Raw genomic sequence first — 17,158 nt, forward strand, 5'->3', positions numbered from 1 at the left:
TTCTAGTGTTGCCTATGATTTTGGACTATTCTGAATAACTTTAAGTAGAATCATGTAATATTTGCCCTTTGGTGTCTGACAAAGTTCATTTATCTTAATGTTTTCAGGGTTCATCCATGTTCTACACTGTATCAGAATTTCATTCCTTTTTAAGGCTAAATAATATTTCATTGTATTTATAACAATTGCATTTTGTTTATCCATTCAGATGTTGATGGACATTTGAGTTATTACCTCCTTTTTGGCTACTGTGGAATAATGCTGCTATGAACATTACGTATAATCTCTTTGAGGCTTTGTTCTTAGTACTTTTGGCTGTATACCCATAAGTGGAATTGTTGGATCCTATGGTTATTTATATTTAATTTTTTGGTTAAGCTTTTATCAATTTTCTTTCCTATTTAAGAAGAGGGAGAAAAAAATAAAGAGTTTTTGTGGGGTGCCTGGGTGGGTCTGTTGGTTAAGCGTCTGCCTTGGGCTCAAGTCATGATCCCAGGGTCCCCGGATCGAGTCCCGCATTGGGCTCCCTGCTCAGTGGGGAGCCTGCTTCTCTTTCTTCCACTCTCCCTGCTTGTACTCTCTCTCTGTCAAGTAAATAAATAAAATCTTAAAAAAAAATTTGTGTTTGTTTTTTTGGGAGAGACCACATGCAAGCTCATGGCGTATGAGGGGGAGCATGGAGAGTGGAGGAGCAGAGGCAGAAAGAGAGAATCTTAAGCAGGCTCCACACCTACTTTGGAGCCACATGTGGGTCTTGATCTCATGACCCTGAGATCATGACCTGAGCTGAAGTCAAGAGTTGGATGCTTAACTGACTGAGCGACCCAGGCACCCCAGACTTCTACCAATTTTCATTTGGTAATTCTATGTTTAACTACTATCCTGTTTTCCATAGTTGCTACACTATTGTACATTTCCATCAGCAATGCACAAAGGTTCTGATTTCTCCACATTCTCATCAACTTTTTGTTTTTAAATAATAGATGACTTCTAATAGGTGTGAAGTAGTAGTAGCTCTTTGTAGTGTTGATTTATATTTTCTTTAATAATTTGTAATGTTGAACACTTTTTCATAGCTTATTGGCTATCTATGTTCTTTGGAGAAGTATAAATTTTTTGCCCATTGAAAAAAATTTTTTTTCATTGTTATAGGCATTCTTTTTTTTTTTTTTTTTTTTAATTTTTATTTCTATATGTGGGAGAGCATGAGAGGGGAGAGGGTCAGAGGGAGAAGCAGATTCCCGCTGAGCAGGGAGCCCAATGCAGGACTCCCATCCTGGGACTCTAGGATCATGACCTGAGCCCAATGCTGTTGCTTAACCAACTGAGCCCAGGCGCCCTGAGTTGTAGGCATTCTTTATAAATTTTGCATACCTGATCAGATATATTGTTTGCAAATATTTTGTATCATGCTTCATTTTACCTTTTCATTTGCTTGATAGAGCCCTTTGATGCACAACAGCTTTTAATTTTGATGAAGTCCATTTTATGTTTTTGTTTTTGTTTTTTTCCTTTGTTGCCTGTGCTTTTGATATCCTGTCTAATAAATCATTGCCAAATCTGGTAGGGAGCTTTTCTATGTTTTCTTCTAAGAGTTTTAAGAGTTTTATAGTTTCAGCTCTTATGTTTAGGTCTTTGATCCATTTAGAGTTATTTTTTGTATGTAATATAAGACAGGATTTTTTTTCTTTTCCATATTTTGCATTTATATCCAGTTTTCTCAGTGCTATTTGTTTGAAAAGATTATTCTTTCCCAATTGAATGGTCTTGGCACATTTGTCAAAAATCATTTGACTGTTTATAGGAGTATTTAATTCTGGGCTGTCCATTCTAGTCCATTGTTCTGTATGTCTCTTTATGTCATTGTCTCACTGTTTTAATTATCATACCTTTGTAGTAGGTTTTTTTTTTTTTTTTTTAAGATTTTTTATTTATCAGAGAGAGAGGTGGGGAGAGAGTGAGCACAGGCAGACGGAGTGGCAGGCAGAGGCAGAGGGAGAAGCAGGCTCCCTGCTGAGCAAGGAGCCCGACGTGGGACTCGATCCCAGGACGCTGGGATCATGACCTGAGCCGAAGGCAGCTGCTTAACCAACTGAGCCACCCAGGCGTCCCTGTAGTAGGTTTTAAAAGCATTAATTCTCCAGTTTTTGTTCTTTTTCAAGATTGTTGTAGCTGTTCAGGGTTTCTTGAGATACCATGGGAATCTTAGGGTAGATTTTTTTCATTTCTGCAAAGTACAGCAAGTTTTTCATAGAGGTTACTTTGAATCTGTAGATTGCACTAGGTGATCTTTTTTTTTTCTTTTTTTTGGTAAAGATTTCATTTATTTATTTGACAGATGAAGATTACAAGTAGGCAAAGAGGCAGGCAGAGAGAGAGGGGGGAAGCAGACTCCCTGCTGAGAGCCTGATGTGGGGCTCGATCCCATGACCCTGAGATCATGACCTGAGCCCAAGGCAGAGACTTAACTCACTGAGCCACCCAGGCACCCCTGTTGACAATACTGTCTTTTGATTCATGGATGCAATATCTTTCCATTTATTTGTGACTTCTTTAATGTCTTTTAGCAATGTTTTGTAGTTTCCCATGTACACAACTTGTTGCCTACTTATTGCTAGGTATTTTATTCTTTTTGGTGCTATTACACATGGAATTGTTTTCCTAATTTCCTTTTCCCAGATTGTTCATCATTAGTATATAGAAATGTGATTAGTTTTTCTGTGTTTGTGTTGTATCCTGCAACTTTGCTGTATTTGTTTATTTCTAATATTTTATTTCTTGTGTAGAATCTTGAGGGTGATGATTATTGTATGGCACATGAACTTGTAGATCTTTCTGGAACTATATTGTTTTCTTAATGAGTAGATACATAAACACTGGTCTGCATTAATAAGACATTCATATGTATGCATAATCCTGCCTGGGTAATATGTATATATAATTTCCTTTTTTGACTTTTACTTTGAAAAATACTATGTAATACTTCTGGCGTGCAAAAGGATATAAAGGATAATACAAAACACATTTCTACCCATGTCCTGTCCCAGAAACAGTGCAGTATAGAATAGTATAGTTTAGAGTTCATGCATTTTTATGGATTTCTATCAGTAATGGGCCAAGCTTTTTTTTTAAGATTTTATTTACTCATTTAAGAGAGAGAGAGCACAGGCAGGGAGAGTGGCAGAGGGAGAGGGAGAAGTGGGCTCTCCACTGAGCAGGGAACCTGATGCAGGGTTCGACCCCAGGACCCTGGGATTATGAACTGAGCTGAAGGCAGTTGCCTACTAACTAAGCCACCCAGGCACCCCAAGATTTTTTCTTTTATAAAGATTTTGTTTATTTATATATATAGAGAGAGAATGAGCAGGAAAAGTGCCAGAGGGAGAGGGAGAAGCACACTCCTCACTGAGCAGGGAGCTGGATGTGGGGCTGAGCCAAAGGCAGACGCTTAATCAACTGAGCCACCCAGGCACCCAGGACAAGAGTTTTTAAAAATACAGCCCACAGCCCAGTAGAATGAAAATGGAATACATATAACCATTATGTTCCTTCTCTTGTCAGTTTACTTCTGAATCTTGACAATAATGTTTGTGGATTGTGAGGCTCTTCCCACAGCAGAACTGGGATGTGACTAAGTTATAACTTAGTCCCAATCCATTGATGGCCTTATTTCAGGACAAAGAAATACTGCAGCCTGAACAAAATGAGCCAGTACTGGCCAGAGCCTTTTCCTCTCTACACAGGCAGTCTTGAACTCAAGGGAACTCTATCTCAGTTCTCCAAAATTGAACTCCCTAGGAAGAGACCTTCCTTATTCAAAACTAGGAGGGTCTCTTGGCCTTGCCAAAAAGATGTAATGTTTAACTTGAATAAGTAAATGGAATTGTTTAAAGGCTTGTTAGGCTCCAAAAGTATACTAGGCACTTCACAGATTGTGCATCCAGTTTTAGAATAAGAGCCAAATATACTAACACTTAAACAGGTGCAGGAGAGCACTAAGAGTAACTTACACATCCTGACTACCTGTAACAATAGGCTGGATAGGTCTTTGTTCAAGGAGGGATATATAGGGAAAAATGGAGACTATGAAAATTTCACACTAGAAAGAGAGATATTCCTGCTGAGTACTCAGAAAAATCTCAAATAAGAAATATGTCTCATTTTGTGAAATAAGAAATTTTTTAAGAAAACACTGACTTAGTTTTTATTTATTCCTATCTTATTCCACAAAGGACTTGAAATGATTTAGGAAATCTGTATACAAGAATAGACCCAAGATAAGAGTAGTAGAAAACTAAGAATACAGTAGAAGGAAAGAAAAAAGATTTGGTAATGAAATAAATTGAAATCACAGGAGGGAGAGGAAATCACTGTGGGGACACTCCATGAATATAGGTAAAATTTTGTTTTTAAAGATTTTTATTTATTTGAAAGAGAGGGAGAGGGAGTATAAGTAGGCTGAGGGCCAGAGGGAAAGGGAATGGGACAAACAGATTACCCATGGAGTGTGGAGCCTAATGCAGAGTTCAGTCCCAGGAATATAAGATCATGACTTGAGTCAAAGTCAGACACTTAACTGACTGAGCCACCCAGGTGCCCCAAATAGAAATAGAATTTTTTTTTTTAAGATTTTATTTATTTATTTGACACAGAGAGATCACAGTAGACAGAGAGGCAGGCAGAGAGAGAGAGAGGGAAGCAGGCTCCCTGCTGAGCAGAGACCCCCGATGCGGGACTCGATCCCAGGACCCTGAGATCATGACCCGAGCTGAAGGCAGCGGCTTAACCCACTGAGCCACCCAGGCGCCCAGAAATAGAATTTTTAAATGAAAGTCTGACATAGAAGATTACAAATAGCTTGTAAAGATACAACCTTGAATGATATGCTTTTTTGAAGAAGAAAACAGCAAATAGATAGCTGTTAATAGGTATCAGAGAAAAAACTTCCCTAGATCATAAAAAAAAAATTAAATGAAAGAGGCTGATTTGAAGAGACATCCTGATAGCTGTTAAAATTTCTTGAACAAGTATAGGCTTCTTCAGGCATTTAAAATAAGAAGACCGGGAACAAAACTCAAATTAACCTTAGATTTCTTCTCTGTAGATAATAGAACAGTGTTCTTAAAGGTTTATTTGTTTGTTGTTAACATACGTATTATTTGCTTCAGGGGTACAGGTCTGTGATTCATTAATTCATAGCACTCACCGTAGCACATACCCTCCCCAAAAACCATCTCCAGCCACCCCATCCCTCCCATTCCCCTCCCCTCAAACAACCCTCAGTTTGTTTTCTGAGATGATGAGTCTCTTATGGTTTGTCTCCCTCTCTGGTTTCGTCTTCTTTCATTTTTCCCTCCCTTCCCCTATGATCCTCTGTCCTGTTTCTCACATTCTTCAGATCAGTGAGATCATATGATAATTGTCTTTCTCTGATTGACTTTTTTGCTTAGCAAAATAGCCTCTAATTCCATCCACGTTGTTGCAAATAGCAAGATACTGAGTTTCTTGATGGCTGCATAATATTCCATACATCTATATACACACATGTATATATATGTATACACACACAAACACACACACACACACGACATCATCTTTATTCATTCATCTGTTGATGGACATCTAGGCTCTTTTCCATAGTTTGGCTATTGTGGACATGGCTGCTATAAACATTGGGATGCACATGCCTCCTCAGATCACTACATTTGTATCATTGGGTAAATACCTAATAGTATAATTGCTGGGTCATAGGGTAGCTCTATTCTCAACTCTTTGAGGAACCTCCCTACTGTTTTCCAGAGTAGCTGCCCCAACTTGCATTCCCACCAACAATGTAGGAGGGCTTCCCTTTCTCTGCATCCTGGCCAACTCCTGTCATTTCCTGACTGGTTAACTTTAGCCATACTGACTAATGTGAAATGGTATCTCACTGTGGTTTTGATTTGTATCTCCCTGATCCCGAGTGATGTGGAGCACTTTTTCCTGTGTCCGTTGGCCATTTGGATGTCGTCTTTGCGGAAACGTCTGTTCATGTCTTCTGCCCATTTCTTGATTGTATTGTTTGTTCTTTGGGTGTTGAGTTTGGTAAGTTCTTTATACGCTTTGGATACTAACCCTTTTTGAGACATGTCATTTGCAAATGCCTTCTCCCATTCTCTTGGTTGTCTTTTGGTTTTGTTAACTGTTTCCTTTGTTGTGCAAATGATTTTGATCTTGATGAAGTCCCAGTAGTTCATTTTTGCCCTTGCTTCCCTTGCCTCTGGCGGTGTTTCTAGGAAGAAGTTGCTGTGGCTGAGGTGGAGGTGGCTGCCTGTGTTCTCCTCAAGGATTTTTGAAGGATTCCTGTCTCACATTGAGGCCTTTCATCCATTTTGAGTCTGTTTTTTGTGTGTGGTGTAAGGAAGTGGCCCAGTTTCATTCTTCTGCATGTGGCTGTCCAATTCTCCCAGCACCATTTGTTGAAGAGACTCATTTTTCCATTGGACATTCTTTCCCGCTTTGTCAGTGATCAGTTGATCATAGAGTTGCGGGTGCATTTCTGGGTTCTCTGTTCTGTTCCATTGATCTATGTGTCTGTTTTTGTGCCAGGATCATACTGTCTTGATGATCACAGCTTTGTAATAGAGCTTGAATTCTGGAATTGTGATGCCACCAACTTTGGTTTTCTTTTTCAACATTCCTCTGGCTATTTGGGATCTTTTCTGGTTCTGTACAACTTTTAGGGTTATTTGTTCCATTTCTTTGAAAAAGTTGGTGGTATTTTGATAGGGATTGCATTAAATGTGTGATTGTTCTAGGTACCATAGACATTGTCACTATGTTTGTTCTTCCAGTCCATGAGCATGGAACGTTTTTCCATTTCTTTGTGTCTTCTTCAGTCTTTCATGAGTGCTCTATATAGGTTTTTGAGTACAGATTCTTTGCCTCTTTGGTTAGGTTTATTCGTAGGTATCTTATGGTTTTGGGTTCAATTGTAGATGGGATCGACTTTTTAATTTCTCTTTCTTCTGTCTTGTTGTTGGTATATAGAAATACAACTGATTTCTCTGCATTTATTTTATGTCCTGATATTCTACTGAATTCCTGCAGGAGTTCTAGCAGTTTTGGAGTAGAGTCTTTTGGGTTTTCCACATAAAGTATCATGTTATATGCAAAGAGTGAGAGTTTGAATTCTTTGCTGATTTGGGTGCCTTTTATTTCATTTTGTTGTCTGATTGCCAAGGCTAGGACTTCTAGTACTGTGTTGAATAACAGTGGTGATAGTGGACAGCCCTGCCGTGTTCCTGACCTTCGGGGAAAAGCTCTGTTTTTCCCAATTGAGAATGTTAATCGCTATGGGATTTCATAGATGGCTTTGATGATATTGAGGTATGTACCCTCTATCTGTACACTTTGAAGAGTTTCGATCATGAAAGGATGCTGTACTTTGTCAAATGCTTTTTCAGCATCTATTGAGAGTACCATATGGTTCTTGTTCTTTTTTTTATTAATGTATTGTATCACATTGATTGATTTGCAGATGTTGATCCAACCTTGCAGCCCAGGAATAAATCCCACTTGGTCCTGGTGAATAATCCTTTTAATGTACTGTTGGATCCTATTGGTTAGTATTTTGGTGAGAATTTTCGCATCTATGTTCATCAAAGATATTCGTCTGTAATTCTCCCTTTTGATGGGGTCTTTGTCTGGTTTTGGGATCAAGGTAATGCTGGCCTCATAAAATGAGTTTGGAAGTTCTGCTTCCATTTCTGTTTTTTGGAACAGTTTTAGGAGAATAGGTATTAATTCTTCTTTAAATGTTTGTTAGAATCCCCCGGGGCAGCCATCTGGCCCTGGGCTCTTGTTTGTTGAGAGATTTTTGATGACTTCTTTAATCTCCTTACTGGTTATGGGTCTGTCCAGGTTTTCTGTTTCTTCCTGGTTCAGTTTTGGTAGTTTATATGTCTGTAGGAATGCATCCATTTCTTTCAGAGCTGGCATATAGCCGCTTATACTATGTTTTTATAATTGTATTTTTTTGGTGTTGTTTGTGATCTCTCCTTTTTCTTTTTCTTAAAAATTTTTTTCCTTTTTTTTTTTTAAAGATTTATTCATTAATTTGAGAGAGAGAGAGAGCAAGCACAAGTGAGAGAGGAGAAGCAGAAGGAGCAGGCAGAGGGAGAGGGAGAAGACTCCCTCCTGAGCAGGGGGCCCAATGTGGGACTCCATCCCTGGACCCCTGGGATTGTGACCCAAACCCAAGGAGACGCTTAACCAACAGGAGCACCTGTCCAATTGGAGCACCCACAGGTGCTCCTGTGATCTCTTCTGTTTCATTCATGATTTTACTTATTTGGGTCCTTTCTCTTTTCTTTTTGATAAATCTGGCCAGGTGTTTATTCGTCTTATTAATTCTTTCAGAGAACTAGCTCCTAGTTTTGGGGATCTGTTGGTTTCTATTTCATTGATTTCTACTCTGGTCTTTATTATTTCTCTTCTCCTGCTGGGTTTAGGCTTTGCCATTCTTTCTCCAGCTCTTTAGGTGTCCTTAGGTCTTTGTGGATAGGTCTGCTGCCAATCTAATGTTTCTACCTTTGTAGTTTACAGACCCTTTGTTCCTCCGAATGCTTTCAGGATTTTCTCTTTGTCTCTGACATTTATAAGTGTTACTATTACATGTCAGGGTGTTCACCCATTTTTAGTGATTTTGAGGGGGATTCTTTGTGCCTCCTGGATTAAAAAAAAAAAAATTCAAGATTCCATTTATTAATTTGACAGGGAGAGATCACAAGTAGGCAGAGGAGCAGGCGGAGGGGTGGAGGGAAGCAGGCTCCCCGCTGAGCAAAGGGCCTGATGGGGAGCTCCATCCCAGGACCCTGGGATCATGACCTGAGCTGAATGTGGAGGCTTAACCCACTTAGCCACTCAGGTGCCCTGCCTCCTGGATTTTGATGCCTTTTTCCTTCTTTAATTTAGGGAAGTTCTCTGCTATAATTTACTACAATAAACCTTCTGCCCCTCTCTCTTCCTTCTTCTTCTGGGATCCCAATTATTCTAATATTCTTTTGCTTTATGTTATTACTTACCTCTTGAATTCTCCCCTCACGATCCAGTAGTTTATCTCTCTTTTTCTTACTTTATTCTCTATCATTTGGTCTTCTATATCACTAATTTTTTTTTTAAGATTTTATTTATTTATTTGACAGAGATCACAAGTAGGCAGAGAGGCAGGCAGAGAGAGAGAGAGAGGAGGAAGCAGGCTCCCTGCTGAGCAGAGAGCCTGATGCGGGACTCGATCCCAGGACCCCGAGATCATGACCTGAGCCGAAGGCAGTGGCTTAACCCACTGAGCCACCCAGGTGCCCTATATCACTAATTTTCCCTTCCGCTTCATTTATCCTAGAGTTAGAGCCTTCATGTTTGATTGCACTTCATTAATTGCTTTTTTTATTTCAACTTGGTTAGATTTTATTTCTCCAGAAATGGATTCTCTAGTATCTTCTTTGCTTTCTTCAAGCTCAGCTAGTATCTTTACAGTCATCATTCTGAACTCTAGTTCTGACATCTTAATAATGTCCCCGATGATTAGGTCCCTGACATTTGGCACCACCTCTTCTTTTTTTTTGAGGTGAGTTTTCCCATTTTGTCATTTTGTCCAGAGAATACATGGTCGAGAGAAAAAAATGCTAAAAGGGTATCAATGACCCCAGAAAAATATACACTAAACAAATCAGAAGAGACCTGTAACTGCAGAGGAGGGAGGGGAACAACAAGAAAAAGAATATGATTAGGCTGGTGAATAGAACAGAGCTGCACAGTAGATTTTGTGTATATTTTGATATGTTTGAACAAACTGCCCCTAAAATTTTAAAGAAAGAAAAACTTACATACATATATACAAAAATAAGGGTAAATACTATGTAGGGATGGACTATGACTGTAAAAATGAACATGTAAGACGATTTTTAAAAAGGAATTGTTAAGAAGTTGGTTTGAAAGAAGATTGAAACATAATTTACAAAAAAAGAATGTGATCAGGCGGGTGAATAGAATAAAACTATGTATTAGATTTAGGGTGTATTTTGGTCTGTTAGAAGAAACTGCATCCCTAACTTAAAGAAAGAAAAATTTATATACAAAAAGTAAAGTTATATACAATGAAGGGATAGAATATGACTGTAAAAATGAATATTAAAAAGATTTTAAAGAAGCAGTTGATAAGAAGTTGGTTGGAAGAGGAAAGAGGAAACATTTTTTAAAAAATCTAAAAAATATTAAAAAAAAAAAACTTTGAGTTGTATTCCTCTGGCTCTGGAGTTTTGTGGTTCTGATTGTTTGGTATACTTGGTCTTTGTTGGATTTTTTTTTTTTTAAGATTTTATTTATTTGAGAGAGAGAATCAGAGAGAGGATGAGAGGAGAGCAGTCAGTGGGAGAAGCAGACTCCCTGCCAAGCGGGGAGTCCAATGTGGGACTCGATCCTGGAACTCCAGGACCATGACCTGAGCTGAAGGCAGTCGCTTAACCAACTGAACCGCCCTTGGTTGAATGTTCTTGCTGATCTTCTTGGAGAGGGGCCTGTTGCAGTGATTCTCCAATGTCTTTGCCTGGGTGAAATTTCACTGTCCTTGTTGGGCCAGGCTGAGTAACCTGCTCAGGTTTGCTCTTGGTAGCTTTTGTTCCCTGAAATCTTTCTACATGTACAGCTTTGGAGGATGAGAATGAGAATGGTGGCGTTCCAATATCCAGCCCCAGAGATGCTTCAAACTCAGGGCCCCACTCCTCAGTGAGCCCTCAGAGAAAAGCAGTTAATCACTCCTGTCTCCTGCAGTCTGAGCTCACCTGGCCTGTGACTGAGCATTTCTGTCTCTGGCACAGGACCTTGTTTGGAGTTTACAAACCTAGCAGATTCCTGTAGTGTGCTCCTGTGCTATTCCTTCTAGGGGAGGAAGGGGAATCTCCCTGGATCTGCCACTTGTTCACTCTGTGCTTGAAGAGTAGTGGCCTGACTCTGCCACGGATCATGGTTAATGGCAACCCCAAGCTGAGAGCCCCCTCCTCGGCTCCCGTCTTTGCAGCCAGCTTCCTTCCTCCAATATGTGGAGGCTGTAGCACACTCAGGCATACCTGGTCTTTCTATGACTCTGAGGATCCAGCGAGAGTTCCAACCCCCGCTTAGCCACTGGAGTGATGTCCCTCCATGGAGCAGACTTATAAAAGTTTTGATTTTGTGCTCCACTGCTCTGTCACTTACCAGGAGCCAGCTGATGGAGGTTCCCCCCATCAGCTGTGGTCTGTCTTCCCAGATATTGCCTCGGATTCACTTCTCTGCATGTCCTATCTTCCAGAAAGTAGTCCTTTTTATGTTGATATCATTGCTGCTATTCTTTTCTTCGATCTCCTGTTGAGTTTGTAGATGTTTAGAATGGTTTGATAACTATCTAGCTGAATTCCCCTTGTACAGGTTTAATAGGTACACCGAGACAAAGAATTTAATGCCTAAACAGCACGTTCACATGTAAAGGGACCATAAAGTTATGTTCAGACCTATAAGAATTTATAAAATATTCTTCCCAAAGATCTTTCTCTGATTTTTTTTAAAGCAGTTTTTAAAGATTATTCCTGGGTCATAAAAGTGAATCAGAATTAAAACACAATAAGGAATTTATGGTTTTAAAAAAGGGAATATACTATGACCCAGCAATTGCACTATTGGGTATTTACCCTAAAGATACAAACGTAGTGATCCAAAGGGGCACGTGCACCCGAATGTTTATAGCAGCAATGTCCACAATAGCCAAACTATGGAAAGAACCTAGATGTCCATCAACAGATGAATGGATCAAGAAGATGTGGTATATATACACAATGGAATACTATGCAGCCATCAAAAGAAATGAAATCTTGCCATTTGCGACAACATGGATGGAACTAGAGCGTATCATGCTTAGCGAAATAAGTCAAGCAGAGAAAGACAACTATCATATGATCTCCCTGATATGAGGAAGTGGTGATGCAACATGGGGGCTTAAGTGGGTAGGAGAAGAATAAATGAAACAAGATGGGATTGGGAGGGAGACAAACCATAAGTGACTCTTAATCTCACAAAACAAACTGAGGGTTGCTGGGGGGAGGGGTTTGGGAGAAGGGGGTGGGATTATGAACACTGGGGAGGGTATGTGCTTTGGTGAGTGCTGTGAAGTGTGTAAACCTGGTGATTCACAGACCTGTACCCCTGGGGATAAAAACATATGTTTATATAAAATAAAAAATTAAAAAAAAAAAAAAGGAATATATAGCTAACACAAAGTCTCTATAAGACTTTGTGAAATAAGGTAAATTGCAAAAAAATACATACAGTGTCACCATTTCCATGTTTAAAGGAAAAAAAATCTGGAAGACCTATTAACAAATACAAATATGTAAAAGAAAGCAGATTGTTGGCATTGTCTAAGTCTAAGAGTAATGGAAACAAAGGGGACCTTTCCACTTTTGTTCTTTATGCTTTTGTTTGTTTTATGCCTTATATTTTTATGTTGATATGTTGCATGATCTCTCTGTAAAGACAGTTAATTATGATTCTGAAACCCGGATAAAGGTTTAAGAATATGGAAAGCAAAGATAATCACTGCTTTAAGTATAAAGAGACTATCTACTAATGTAACCTGTACAACAGAAACAAAAAATAAGCTCCGAAATGTCAGAAATCTTTTATTTAAAAGCAGAGGTATGAGAACTGCCCCCTCCCCCGCAGACCTGCTGCTTAAAAGAGATACACTTGAAATAGAATTATACATTATTAAAAATAGATAACATAAAATCAAAATTTTAAAAAAATACAAAAAACAAAATTGCTTGTAATTTTAGAAACATTACTTTGGGAGAGAAAGCTGTTAACTTATTTTTTTTAATGTAGGCTCTATGCCTAGGGTGAGTATGCCCAGTATGAGACTTGAACACATGCCCCTAGGGATGTTTGACTGAGTCACCCAGGCACCCCCATAACAAATTATTTTTGATGAAAAGTAGAGTCAATAACAAAGATGTAAGAATAATATTTTTGTGATTCATAAACCAAAAATAAGTAGGAGAAATTGAGGCACATTTTTACTGGGGTATTATCAGAGTATTTGGACCATAAAAGTATCAGTGATTTTATTTTCTACGAATACACATACCAAATTTTTAAATGTCAACAGAACATTTACAAAATTTGCTGTAATGTTATAAGAAAAACATAACCAAAAATTAAAGTCAAGCAGAAAATATTGAGAATAAATAAGCTTTTACAAACTTAAAAATACTAAGATCCCATGATCAAGATACTGAACCTTGGTTATAAACTGCTAGTATCTCCCCTTAAGGTCATTTTTTGAGATAATAGGAAAATGAGGGAAGGATACTTTTTTGGTTTGTTGGATTGTTAGGTGGCCTGTGATAGAAATTAACCCAGCATCTCTGTGGGAGAGGAAAATAAGAAATGAATTTTAAGAATTCTTCTTGTTGACATGCTTTCCCCCATCCCCTGATGTCATTGTCTTAAACAGTGCCTCACTCCCCATTAACTGTAAATTGGATCTCTGTTCTAGCTGTCCTCTAGAATAAAATCCTGGGCCAGTCCTTGCTTAAATCTTACTTCTTTGCAGGAACTTGGAAAATCAGGTGGAGACTACTCTACTCCTTCCTATTGATACTCACTTGTCTCGTGAATTACAATAACAGTCTAAGGAATGCTCCCAAAAAAGAAGCTCTGGGGGGAGTGATTGTAGTTTAACACCCTAAGTTTCAGCCCTAGGGCTAGTCTGCTCTTTGCCATTCCTCCCACTGAATATTTGGCTGTTCATTGCTGGACAAGTTTGGTTGATAGTGCCAGGAAAAAAAATGAACTGCTGCAAATAACAAAAATGTTGGAGGAACACAGCTATTTCAAAGGAAGCAGTGTAGATAGAGTATATCAGAGTCTAACAGAAGCAAAAATATTAGGACAGATAAATCGATAAATTTAGTCTAAAGAACATAATAAAAGAAGTAAGGGAAAGTGTTACAATAAGAACATAGAACAAACAACCATGCAGAAAATTTAAGTGTGAAACATAAAAAAAAGTGTAAAATACAATAGATGTGAAATAGTGGGAATGATAGAGCTAGGGAGTAAATAAATAATTGGTAGGGCCTATTTAGAAAATATCTTGGAAAGGACAAATAGGGAAAAAAATTTAAGGCAGAATGAGAATGAAAATAGAAATGCTGACTTTTCCCTCCAAACAAGAGGGACATTGGGAGAAGAGAGGAAATACTTGAAAAAGTAATTGAGATCTGTATGTTAACTGACCTCAGATTTAAAGGGCTAGAAAGCACCCCAAAAAGAAAATAAGGAAGACCTCACTACACATACTAACCTGAAATTTAAGAATATGGAAGACCCAGAAATTCTAAAAGCCTGCAGAAAGAAAGAACAAGCAATATATAAGAGAACAAGTATGAGCTTTTTTTTTTTTCCCGGCAGTAGCACTGGGTATAAGATAACTATTAAAATTTAGAATTTAATATCTAGCCAAACTGTCATTGAAATGAGAGTAGATAATAAAATATTTCCAGGCATTAAAGTTCTCTGAGGATTTTTATTAAAAGGTGACACTGAAAACAGGTTTGAATGAAGTGCTTAACCAAAAATGTAAGGTAAATTAAGGGATGCTGGAAGAGATTTGTGATTATTTACCTTAGTAGAGTGGATTGTTACTTTTATAACAAATAAAAAAGGTCTAGTTAATACCAGTCTTGATGGGTTGGCAGAGGAAGGCAAGGTCAAAGGATATGAGAGCATTTTAAAGTTCTTATTAGAAGATGATATCTTTGGGACGCCTGGGTGGCTCAGTTGGTTAAGCAGCTGCCTTCGGCTCAGGTCATGATCCCAGCGTCCTGGGATCGAGTCCTTGCTCAGCAGGGAGCCTGCTTCTCCCTCTGCCTCTGCCTACCATTCTGTCTGCCTGTGCTCGCTCTCTCCCCCTCTCTTTCTCTGATAAATAAATAAAATCTTTAAAAAAAGAAAAAAAAAGAAGATGATATCTTTGACGTCAAAAATTTAGAGAGAGTCTTAAAAATAAAGTGAGATAAAGTGGAATGTAAGATTAAGATAGAAATAGGACGAAATACATCAATAAATATAATAAATCTAAGTGAACCAAAACTCACCAATTAAGAAAATACTAATTAACATAAAGAAATCTAGATACTTTCTAGAATCCAAGACACGTAAAGCATAGGAATGCAGCAAGGTTTAAAATAATAGGATTAAAAAAAAGAAATGCTAAACAAAATAAAATTGTTATTGCTACACTAATAAAAATAAGATCATTATTAGGGTGGTGAGGGTTGTAAATATAGATAGAAGATTTAGGAAATCAAGAAATAGCAATTTTTAACATGCATGAATCTGATAAATGAAGCAAAAATTGGTAGATTTAAATAAATGAAAACTTCAATATCTAAATTTCTCAATTGAGAAATTGCTAAACAGAGAGATTGTTTTCAAAGATTTATTTACTTATTTATTTATTTTAGAAAGTGAGAAAGATCATGAGTGGGAGGGGCAGGGGCAGAGACAGGACAGATATTTCATCAAAGAAGACATACTCCAGACAGCCAATAGACGTATGAAGAGATACTCAGCATCACTCAGCATCTGGGAAATGCAAATGAAAAGTTAATGAGATATCACCTCATACCTGTCAGAATGGCTAAAATCAAAAACACAAGAAACAACAAGTATTGGCATGGATGTGGAGAAATAGGAATTGTCACATGCTCTTGGTAGGAATGCAAACTTGTGCAGCCACTGTGGAAAAGAGTATGCTTAGAAAATGAAATATAGGGCGCCTGGGTGGCTCAGTGGGTTAAGCCGCTGCCTTCGGCTCAGGTCATGATCTCAGGGTCCTGGGATCGAGTCCCGCATCGGGCTCTCTGCTCAGCAGGGAGCCTGTTTCCTCCTCTCTCTCTGCCTGCTTCTGCCTACTTGTGATCTCTCTCTGTCAAATAAATAAATAAAATCTTTAAAAAAAAAAAAAAAAAGAAAATGAAATATAGAACTACCATATGACCCAGTAATTGCAGAACTGGGTTTTTACTCAAAGAATAAGAAAACACTAATTCGAATAGGTAGGTGCACCCCTATGTTCATTGCAGCATTATTTACAACGTCCAAATTATGGAAGCAGCCCAAGTATCCATAGATGAATGGATAAAGAAGATATGGTATATGTACAATGGAATATAACCCAGCTATAAAAAAGAATGAAATCTTGCCATTTGCAACAACATGGAGCTAGAGAGTAAAATGCTAAGCAAAGTAAGTCAGAGAAGGACAGATACCATATTATTTCACTCAAATGTGTATGTAAAAAAAATTAAAAGGTAAACTGAAAAAACAGATTTGAAACCAAATCTGGTTAAATCATATGTAAGAAACGTGAACAGAGTTCTAAGGTGATTGAGTGCTGTGTTGAGAATGTCTTGTAAGGAGTTCAAAGAGCCACTTGTTTTTCTTTTCCATTTTCATCCTTAAGATAACATTTTTAAAGCTAGAATTGTTTAGTTACTTACCTGAAGATAATGCTCCTTTTGAAGTGGTTCTTTTAGGCTTAAAGAAATGTGATGGTTTTTATCTCTTTAAAACATGAAAGAATACCTGAGATACTAAGATCTTTTTTCTTTTTTATAAATATTTCCTTTGATTTAAGCAACTGCTTATAAACTAGGAGCTTTGCCATTATTTCTGTTAAAAACAAAGGCAGAAGGTAACATCAGGTATATCGCCATTGTAGTATTCTGTCAAGCTATTTTTTAAAACATATCCTGCAGTTATTCTGTATAACAAAGTCTTTGTTGCTTAGTTTTTGCCTTTCAGGACAATCTGAGTAGAATATATTATTTTCTTTTTGTTAGAGCATACCAAATTCTCATAAATTAAGAAGCAACTTCAATTAGGAAATTTTTCAAATTTTTTTTTTTTAAAGATTTTATTTATTTGACAGAGATCACAAGTAGGCAGAGGCAGGCAGAGAGAGAGAGAGAGGGAGGCAGGCTCCCTGCTGAGCAGAGAGCCTGATGCGGGACTCAATCCCAGGACCCTGAGATCATGACCTGAGCCGAAGGCAGTGGCCTAACCCACTGAGCCACCCAGG

General features: G+C 38.1%; 1 protein-coding gene across 9 annotated transcripts in view; it reads left to right on the plus strand.

The window, feature by feature from the left end:
- The window catches only part of CCDC66 (coiled-coil domain containing 66), a 68,643-nt gene that overhangs the window by 18,295 nt on the left and 33,190 nt on the right, over window positions 1-17,158 (plus strand). The gene's annotated exons all lie outside the window — the stretch shown is intronic.

This window comes from Mustela erminea, chromosome 1 (assembly GCF_009829155.1).
Source record: "Mustela erminea isolate mMusErm1 chromosome 1, mMusErm1.Pri, whole genome shotgun sequence".
Taxonomy (NCBI): Eukaryota; Metazoa; Chordata; class Mammalia; order Carnivora; family Mustelidae; genus Mustela; species Mustela erminea.